Consider the following 9440-nt stretch of genomic DNA (forward strand, 5'->3'; position numbering starts at 1 on the left):
TTTTGTCAAATAATATTTAAGAGATCTTTTGTCAAATAATATTTAAGATAAACGAGAAAAATACTTGTAATTTTTTATTGAGAAATTAATTATTTAATCTATATATATATTAAAATGTATCATTCAGCAATGAAGTTGTTTATTTGGCAAATATAAGTACACTGTGGAACAACTAGTATGAGCTATTTGTTAGTCTGATTATAGAAACTTCTGTACACATTTTATTGGTCTATGTTGTCTACTGTTTGTTTTTATACCTTTTTTCTCAAATATTTTTTGTAACATCTAGTCCTCCCATTTCTTTGTAGTTGGTACTCAATAGAACATTTTTCAAAGAAAATACATAACAGAGCAACAAAATATTTAGTAAATATTCTGTATACTTTTTTTTGTTTTGTTTTGTTTTTTTGTTTTTTTTGGTTTTTCTCCGGTACCGGGAACCGAACTCACGACCTTGCGCTTGCCAGGCAGGCGCTTTTAGCTGCTGAGCTAAATCCCCAGCCCCTATATTCTGTATACTTTAAGGAAATCTTAACTTATTAACCATAACAATTTGAAAAATATTTTTAAAAGTCAATTTTAATTTGCTGTCACAGACACATATTTGGGACAGTTTATATCTACATGCATATATGCATAAGTATCCACGTACATATATGTATTCTTTTGCACCTTCTAATACTGCAGTTCTTCTTATAAATATATGCACAAATGAATGGAAGAGACTCAAACAGAGCAGTATATGTCATTATACTATTATTTACAGCTAAGAAGTGGGAATAATCCAAAGGACCATCAAGAAATGAATAGATAAAATATAACAGGATAATAACTGCACAGTATTTGGACACCAAAAGGAATCAACTTCTAATAAATGCTACAACTGTGATGATTTTAAAAGGTTGCACTAAGTAAGATAGATGCAAGAGAACAAATGTATCATCTGAAATTGCCTGTGATGTCCAGAGCAGGCAAAGGAGACTGGAGGGTAACTACAGGCTTCACAGAGAAGATGATCGGGACTTCACGCTGAAAGGGGGTATACTTTCCTTCTGAGTGATGGAAATTTTGGAAACAATACTGATTATTCTGCAATATTGTAAACATAATGAAAACCAAATTTGCTCCAACTTTGTAACTTCATGAGTTTGTCTGCTTGTGAATACAGACCATGAGTTTTATAAAATCTGGCCTTCTCCAACACCCTCTGTCTCCCAAACTATCCCTGTAATTACAATTTCAATAGGCAAGATGGACCATGAAAACTAGAAACTTCGTTTCCAGAAGGTGTAGACCTGGTATTTTATGCTACATGGGCAAAACAAGGGGTTTTGCTACAGTAATGTGGTCTATTAGGACCTGGGATATTTACAGCTTCTTGGACTAAGACTGTGAACTGGGAAGTGAACACCCCAGCAGTTTACCAAGCTCATCTTGCAACAGCAGCTATACTTTTAAAATATATATATATCTTGGCTGTTCTGAGCCATTACATGCATTCGCAGTGAAGAAAAGAGAGCATGATATTGCCTAAAACCAAGGAAGCAATGTGACCTACTTACCTTTGAATATTCTCTTGAGCACGCCCAAGTACCAGCTGTTGGAGCACACAAGTCTTATGCACTTGATGTGTGTAAGCAGGGCCTGTGTTGAAATCGTTGGCTGAAAATAAAGCAACTTATAAAAAGCCAGACTTAAAAAAATACAGAGGAAGAAAAAGAAAGCAGTGTCATGAGTATGCATATATATGGAAAGCCTCCCTCACTTTAGTTTTGGGATAAAGTTACCAATGGGAAAAATATAGTGTTCAGCGATAGTATAACATATTGTCTAAAATGTCCAGCTGGACAGTATATGTCATCTTCAACATGAAAATAGCCACCAACAAGCAAAACCTAAAAATTCCTGAGTGGAATGAGATGTTGAATTTAGAAAATAAACGCTTCAAAGAGAATGTTATAAACACAATTAAGTATTTTTTTTTTTTTAAGTAGGACGGTAATTTTTCTAAAGAAGCAATCTCAGATAAAAGGAGGCAGCTTGAAGTAGACAGAAACACAGAAGACATGAGTGGCACAGAAAGTACTAAAGGCATCTAACAGGCTGAAAGAAAAGAAAAGCAAGTAGATGCTCAGACCCACATGAAGATTTGAAGACATCTAAAAGTGGCAAATGTGTGCAAATGTGTGGCTAATTATACAAGACCATGATGGAAGGAATTCTGAAGAATTCCTCAAGAGAGGAATTTCTCAAGAACTCAAGCAGAAAGTCCTAAGGAAAATACTAACTCCAACATCTTCATCTCAGAATTCCAATCTCCAGAACTGGGAAAAAATTCATTTCCCTTGTTTAGTCTAACCGTGTGGTAACTTGTTTTGACATCCTAGCAAACATAACATGTTTTTTAAATTTTATTGTCTTAAAGTTTTTAGAAATCAATGGATTATGTGAAATAACAGTTGAAACACTTCACAACTGGAAATTTGTACACAAGAAAATAATACTAATACTGGAAAGGAAGTAACTTTTATAAATACTAGATCACAGTATAAATGTAAAACAAAAAAGTTTAAACTCATATGTAAATGTAGGGAAAATCAGATGGCTTTGATTTTAGTGATGACATCTAGATCCAATAGGAAAATTATAATCCAAGAATTAAAAATGGAAATATTATTTCATTAAAAGTAAAACAGTGTGACTGTACTAAGGGTGTAGAAATATAAAGCACAGCTTGGGAGAAAATATTCAAAAATCCCATATTAATAGAAGATTATTATCTGAAATACACAGGGAACTCTTAAAACTCAACAATGCAGCTATCCTATGTACATATTTTTTCTCTTCTTTCTTTTTCTTTATTATTTCATTTAAAATAAAAAAACTCAACAGTACAAAATTAAGAATTGGACAACTTTAATGGAAAGTTTTTTTTTAAGAAGATAGAAGGTGGAATATAAGCATATTGGAAGATATTTAACAGTACATGTCATTAGAAAATCACAAATTAAAGTAAAAACCTTCCATTATTATAATACTTCCATTATTACTCATATTACAGAGACAAAAATACAAATTTCTAACTATACCAAATGATTCTGAAGATCTGGAGTCACATAAAATTTTACTGGTTGTAGTGGAAGAACATACAACCACTTTGAAGACTGTCAAATTTACATGCATGAACACATGCACAATGCTCACATTTTTGCAATATGACCCTGCAGTTGCACCCCCTGCATTTATCTAAATGAGTTGAAGATTTGTGTTCATACAAAAACTTCAACAATATTTATTGCAAATATATAGCTGATGGCCAAAACTTGGAAGGAAAGAAATGTCATTCAATGAATGAATGATTGTGCAGACGTTTGTATATTCACAGTCTGTAATTCATTGACAAAAACATAACCTACCAAGCTAGGAAAGCAGAGAGCAAACTTAAATACATATTACTAAATAAAATAAGACAATCTAAAAATGCAACATGCACTATAATTCCCACTATGTGATGCTCTGGAGGAGACAAAAATCTGGAGGGAATGAGATTAGCCATCTACAGAGCAAGGAAGAATATATAATTAGCTAGAACACAGGGAGCTTTTAAGTCAGTTCATATACATAGCATGGTAATCGCAGAGAGGGGTTATGTTACATTTATTAAAAGTTATTAGAAGGAACAAGACGGAATAAATCTTAGTGTAAATTAAGGAATGCAATTCAAATAATAATAAATCCAAATTGACTTGTCAATTGTGCATAGTAAACATAGCATATTAATGAGAATTATTAATAGGAAAAGCTAAGAAAAAATAAAAGGGGTTATATGGCAACTCTCTGTACTTTCTTAATGTTCACAGAAAGCCCGAACTATCTCTAAAATAATCTTTTAATTTAACAAAAAAATTAATAAAAGAGTAGTTCATAACAGTATATAGTAACCTTGTATAAATTAAAATATGTGCACAGAGCTTGCAAACAAATGCAGCCATCTGCATGTTTTGTATGTCCACTGGTTGGACCATGCACGATGTTAGAGTGGATTAAAATTCAATGTACAAGCAGCGTTTGCCATGGAGACAGGAATGGAAACAGAAAACAAGAGAAGATGGCAGAAATCAGGGAGGCGATCATACTGTGCCTCCTAAAGCTTCCGTACTTTTCACCTCAGAGAATAAAATGCAAACTAAATGATACATGAGTAACCAAACTTGCAACTGTGCGCTTCACACTAGCAAAGCTCTGGAAAGCGACTAGTTAATTGTTCATCAACAGGCAAATGGATAAAGAAAATGTGATGTACACGTGATGGAATACTATTCAGCCATAAAGTAGAATAGAATCACGTCATTTTGAAGAAAACGGATGGAACAAAACCCCACCATGTTAGAGGATCTAACTCAGACTCAGAAAGTTCTCATATGAGAATTTATATGAAACTTGGTAGGAAAGCAGGAGATAGCTTCCTGGAGATTGAGAAGGAGGAACAGGGAGGAGGGAGGAAGGGATGGGCTGTGAAAGGACTGAAGCTGAGTAGGACAAGTTACACCACCTTACCAAAATGAAGCTCAACCTCGTGTAAAGGTGATATGCACTGGTAACCTGAGCAACTTTGTTGAGATAACAACATGCAATATAACAACCATTGTTAATTTCCTATCATCTTGTTTTGAACTTCTTAACTTTTTTATGGTTTTTGTGTTGTTTTATTTTTGTCTTCATTGTTATTTGTTGTTGTTTTCTCTTTAAAATAAAAATCTTTTAAAAGAAATAAAAAATAAGGCTTATAAAAATTTAAATGGCATTATTTTTATTTTGAAATAAAATTTAAAAATAAATACATATCAGAAAATATAATTATCTAATGTAATATAATTATTATTCATTTTGTAAGATTTTTTAAAAGATTTTCCTGTTATATGTCTGTATTACTCTGAAAAATGACATTTTTGGCAGTATAAGACATAAAAAAGACAAATAGTGCGTAATTTCTGTCTTATCAATGAGCAGCTCTCTCACCCATGTAGAAACAGAAAAATGACAAAGCACTGTGCAAAGTGTAAGTTTAAAGTAAGAATACCCACTGAACTCTCCCCTGCCCTGCCTTCCCCTGCCAACAAGCATCTCTGTGTCCCCAGAGCCGACTCTCTTTATGAGGCCTGGAGTGAAAAACCAGGCACAGAAACCATCTGCTTAAAAAAAAGAAAACACATTCCATTCATTTTTAAAGTCTCTTTATCTCTTCACACCTCAATTAGTTTTCTTCCTTGCACCCTTTACGTTTTGGATCTAAAATGTACCCCAAACTCTCATGAGTTCAGAAGGTGATGGGGTCGTGGAAGTGCTATAGTGCTTAGTGCATTTATCTCCTGATGAGTGTGGTAGCTAAATGTGCAGTTAGCAGATGGGGCCTGATTGGAGGTAGATCACTGAGGACGTGTCCCGGAAGAAGGTATTATTGTCCATTATTGTCTGTGGTTTCTCCTGCTACCTTCCTGGCTGACATGAGGTAGGCAACTTTTCCCCAGCTGACCATTCCATCAAAATGTCTCCTCCTTGAAGTCAAGCAACCATGGATTACATCATCTTAAAACTATGAGCCAGAACAAATCTAAGTTAGCATGTGTCAGGTATGTTGGAAAGGCAATGCTAACAGACAGAGAATTGGTGCCAGAGAAGTGGTGTTATTGTTGTAACTGTCTCTGATGATTTAGTGTCAGAGCTTTAGGACCTGGATTGCAACCAGAGTTGGAAAACTTTGAAAATATGGGCTAGAGAAGACCAAGAAGGCTGTAAAAAAAAGCTTGATGTGCAATTTTGTTTGGAATTTAGAATATTAGATTGTTGGTAGAAAATGATACGGGAAATAAAGCCCGGGTTCATTAGATTAACTTTATTGAAAACTAGAAGCCATGCAGTTTTCATAATGATAAAGAATTTGCCTACATTTTGTCTATGTCCAAAGAGACTGCATGAGGCTGGATTAAAGGTGACCCAATGTGCAAGGCAGTTTAACATGCAAACCGGCATGGCAGATGCTTTTACCAAAACCTAAGCTGAGAATCAAAAGTAAAACTCAGAGTTAAAAGATGTAAAAACTTTTTACTTTTGCCAAAATGAAGCACCTACAAAGCTGGGGCAAAGTGAAACACAGACTAAAAATTTAGCATTAAAAAGAAGCAAAGTACATCAGATCAGGACAACAGCAAAGATTACTTGAAAGCATCTAGGAATTATCCAGATCTCACTCTTTACAGGCTCAAGGGTGTGAAAGGGTAAACACCTTGGAAAAACTTTGCTTTGAGGAGAGAATCCAGGGCCATCCAGGTCATGTAGAGCATTGCAGATATTTAGGGCATTGCAGGACACAAGTTCTGACATCAAGGCACTCCAAGGCCACTGAAGCCATGATCCAAGGGGACCAGGCTGGTCTTAGACACTGAGGCACAGACTGGCATTATCCATATGGTGCTGGTGTCTCAGGTACAAACAGTTCCAGGATCAAGAAAATTTCCAAGCAGATTTCAAAAGGAGAGCTGAGAAGACAGGCAATGTGCCCCTGTAAAGTATAAAACTGTGAGAGTGAAGATAAAGTTGCAATAGAGACTCAGGAAGTTAGAAACACAGGAACATGGAATTCCCACTGAGGAAACCTGCAAGCAGTGGGCAGAGTAGATCTGAGAGAAACCATATGGGCTGAAGCCGGCAATAGTAAAGGAGAGGGACTGCCCAAGTCTTGGATCCCACATGTCACCAAAACCTGCCCCAGGTGCTGGATGTGGACCCACAGGATTTAACATTAACCCTCCCAGATTTCAGTATGGCTTTGTTATGAGTCTTTTCTATCTCGACATTCCTTGCTTTTGGAATGGAATGTATAACATGGCAGTGGGCATAGCTAAAAGAGAAGACAGATATATCAGGGGCAATTGCACCTGGCCAACACCATGGTTGTTCCAAAGGTTCCATTGGTTAGGACTTTCTGAATGTTATGATGAATCAGCCTGGCCTTGAGTTCTAAGGCAAAATCCTACATTACCGCATCCTTCCACCTCTTCACTATGCTGACTCAGGATAGTTGGCAAACGGGCCTTTGTTCTCCAAGACTGTTGCTCATCCTTGTTGACCATGAGTCTTACAACCACAAGGACCTGAAACCCCAAAGCCTCATGAGTTCAGGAGGTGATGGTGTGGTGGAAGTGCTGTACTGCTTAGTGCATTTATCCATTGATGAGTGTGTAGCTAAATGTGCGGTTAGTAGATGGAGGCTGGCCGGCAGTAGATTGCTGGGGACACGTCCTGGAAGAAGGTATTAGTGTCCATGCTTTCTCCCCCTGCCTTCCTGGCTGACATGAGGTGAACAACTTTTCCCCACTTGGCCTTTCGGTCAAGATGTTTCTTCCTGGACAGAAAGCAATGCCAAGGAGCAGGTAATAGTGATGCAGGCCTCAACTCTAGTCTGAACCCCATTAGGGCTCAGTTCTTCACCTACACTGCAGCAGGGTTCAGGACACAGTGTGAGCGCTGACCTTGGGGATATCAGTGCTGCCAGAGGCGGGGTATAAGCTTTGGAGACACTACTTTGGATTCCAAGGGTACTAAGAAGCTGTATCGCCTCTTACGGCTGCAAGAATCTTTAGAGTCTGGGGGAAGGATGTCCCAGTCTCTCTCTAAAGCCATCAGTCATGCAGGCCAGAACTTGAGTCTGCCTTCCTGGAAGACAGGTTCCCACCTGAAGCCTGGTTACCCCTACTGGATTCATCCACAAACTCTGGCCTGTGTGTGGAGGCTCTGTGGGCCAAGCACAGACTGCAAAGTGAAGGTCTATGCTGGTATTCATGCTTTCCCCCTAGAAAATGAAGCCCTGTCTCTCCAAGTGTGAATGAGCAGTGGTGGAGGTGCTCAGCCACTTGTCTGACGTGGTTCCAGTGGCTTACTCCGCCAGTACTGGCATGGAGACAGGGATTGTGAGGTTCTGCTAGTACTAATTGTGGTAGGTCCCACATTATCTACTCTAAATCCTGATTTTTAAATTCTTGTTTTTTTTATTGTCACCACAAAATGTTCCAAGTCCCTTTGTGGTATTTTCCTTCCCTTGGGTCTGGATTTTGGTCCTTCATGCTAGGCGTACTCACTACTTACAGGAGGTCAATGTTTCTAGGGTGATTACTGGACAGAATTAAGAAATATATGTACACTGTCATGCCCACACATGGAGGGAGGGCCTCCCCATTATCCACACCAGAGCTGTGTTGTACCAGTCAGTGGGCTAGTTTGGTAATCACAGCCTTAATCACAGCATCACGATATTTAATCCCAGTATCACACACCCTAGAACCAGCTCTCTCTGAAATGCCCACCTATGATCACATGAGGCTTTGGTAGCATATCTAGATAAAAGCCAGCACAAATACAATTTTACATTGAAGACATTCTTAAGTATTTGAAGAAAATGTTTTTGGTTAAGTACTAAATGCTTAAGAATATTCTTAAGTTGGGGCTATTTCCTTAATGATGGGTGATTATCTTTTAATGTTATTAAAATTGACACTACAAATTATAGCTAATAAATTGCATAAATTAACTCATGAATACTGAAATTATAATGCATAATTTTTAGCAGTTTCACAATGAAAGCAATTTTTAATGAAATGTGTGATCTTCACTTATATAGTTTAAAGAATATAGTTTATTCTTTTAAGAATTCTATAATTTTAATATTTTCTGAAAAAATCTGCAAACAGCTTTTGTTCAAAAATGTAAATATATATGGACAAAATGCGGTTTCAGAGCTCAAAGTATTACACTGATAATTTCAATGACCCTTACATTAATTATCACCTTTCCAGAAATACCTGCAGACTTCATATTTTAATAGTAAATTTAGCATCACTGCAGAGTGTTTTTTTGGTAAGGTCTATCAAATCAAAACTTTGATGATTTCTGGATGAAAAAATCTAATAACATTCTTCATAGAAAAACACCAACAACATTATGTGGTGATCTTTCAATGAATACATTAATTTTGATTCAGTTATATTCAAATTATCACTTTAGCATTAGTTTGTTGATACTTAAAATTTTAGGCAATTTTCATTATAGTAATTTATGTACCATTTACAAATGAGATTTTGAATTCCCAACATTTGAAATAAAATTATACCATAAATATTATAATTGAAATCTAAAATCAGCACATTTTTCCATAAATTGATATTTGTCCAAAGGTGACACTGGTGGAAAATTGTAATGCAGTTTGTCACAGCACAATCTATCTTATTCCCACTTTAATGTCACAGTCTATCTTCTCCCCACTGTAATGATTGATCTAATCCAGTGTTTGACAAGATTCTTTCCCACCATCTCTCTCCAAATTTGTATCTCTTTCGTGGTGTCAGTTTAAAACAAGTACAATAAATTATTTAGTTTAATATCCCCTT

At 36.4% G+C, this 9440-nt stretch overlaps 1 long non-coding RNA gene across 1 annotated transcript in view; it reads left to right on the forward strand.

Annotated features, from left to right (window-relative positions):
• The window catches only part of LOC102009439, a 56738-nt gene that overhangs the window by 40144 nt on the left and 7154 nt on the right, over nt 1-9440 (forward strand). The window lies entirely within an intron of this gene.

The sequence above is a fragment of the Chinchilla lanigera genome, unplaced genomic scaffold, assembly GCF_000276665.1.
Source record: "Chinchilla lanigera isolate Chin_1 unplaced genomic scaffold, ChiLan1.0 scaffold00047, whole genome shotgun sequence".
NCBI lineage: Eukaryota > Metazoa > Chordata > Mammalia > Rodentia > Chinchillidae > Chinchilla > Chinchilla lanigera.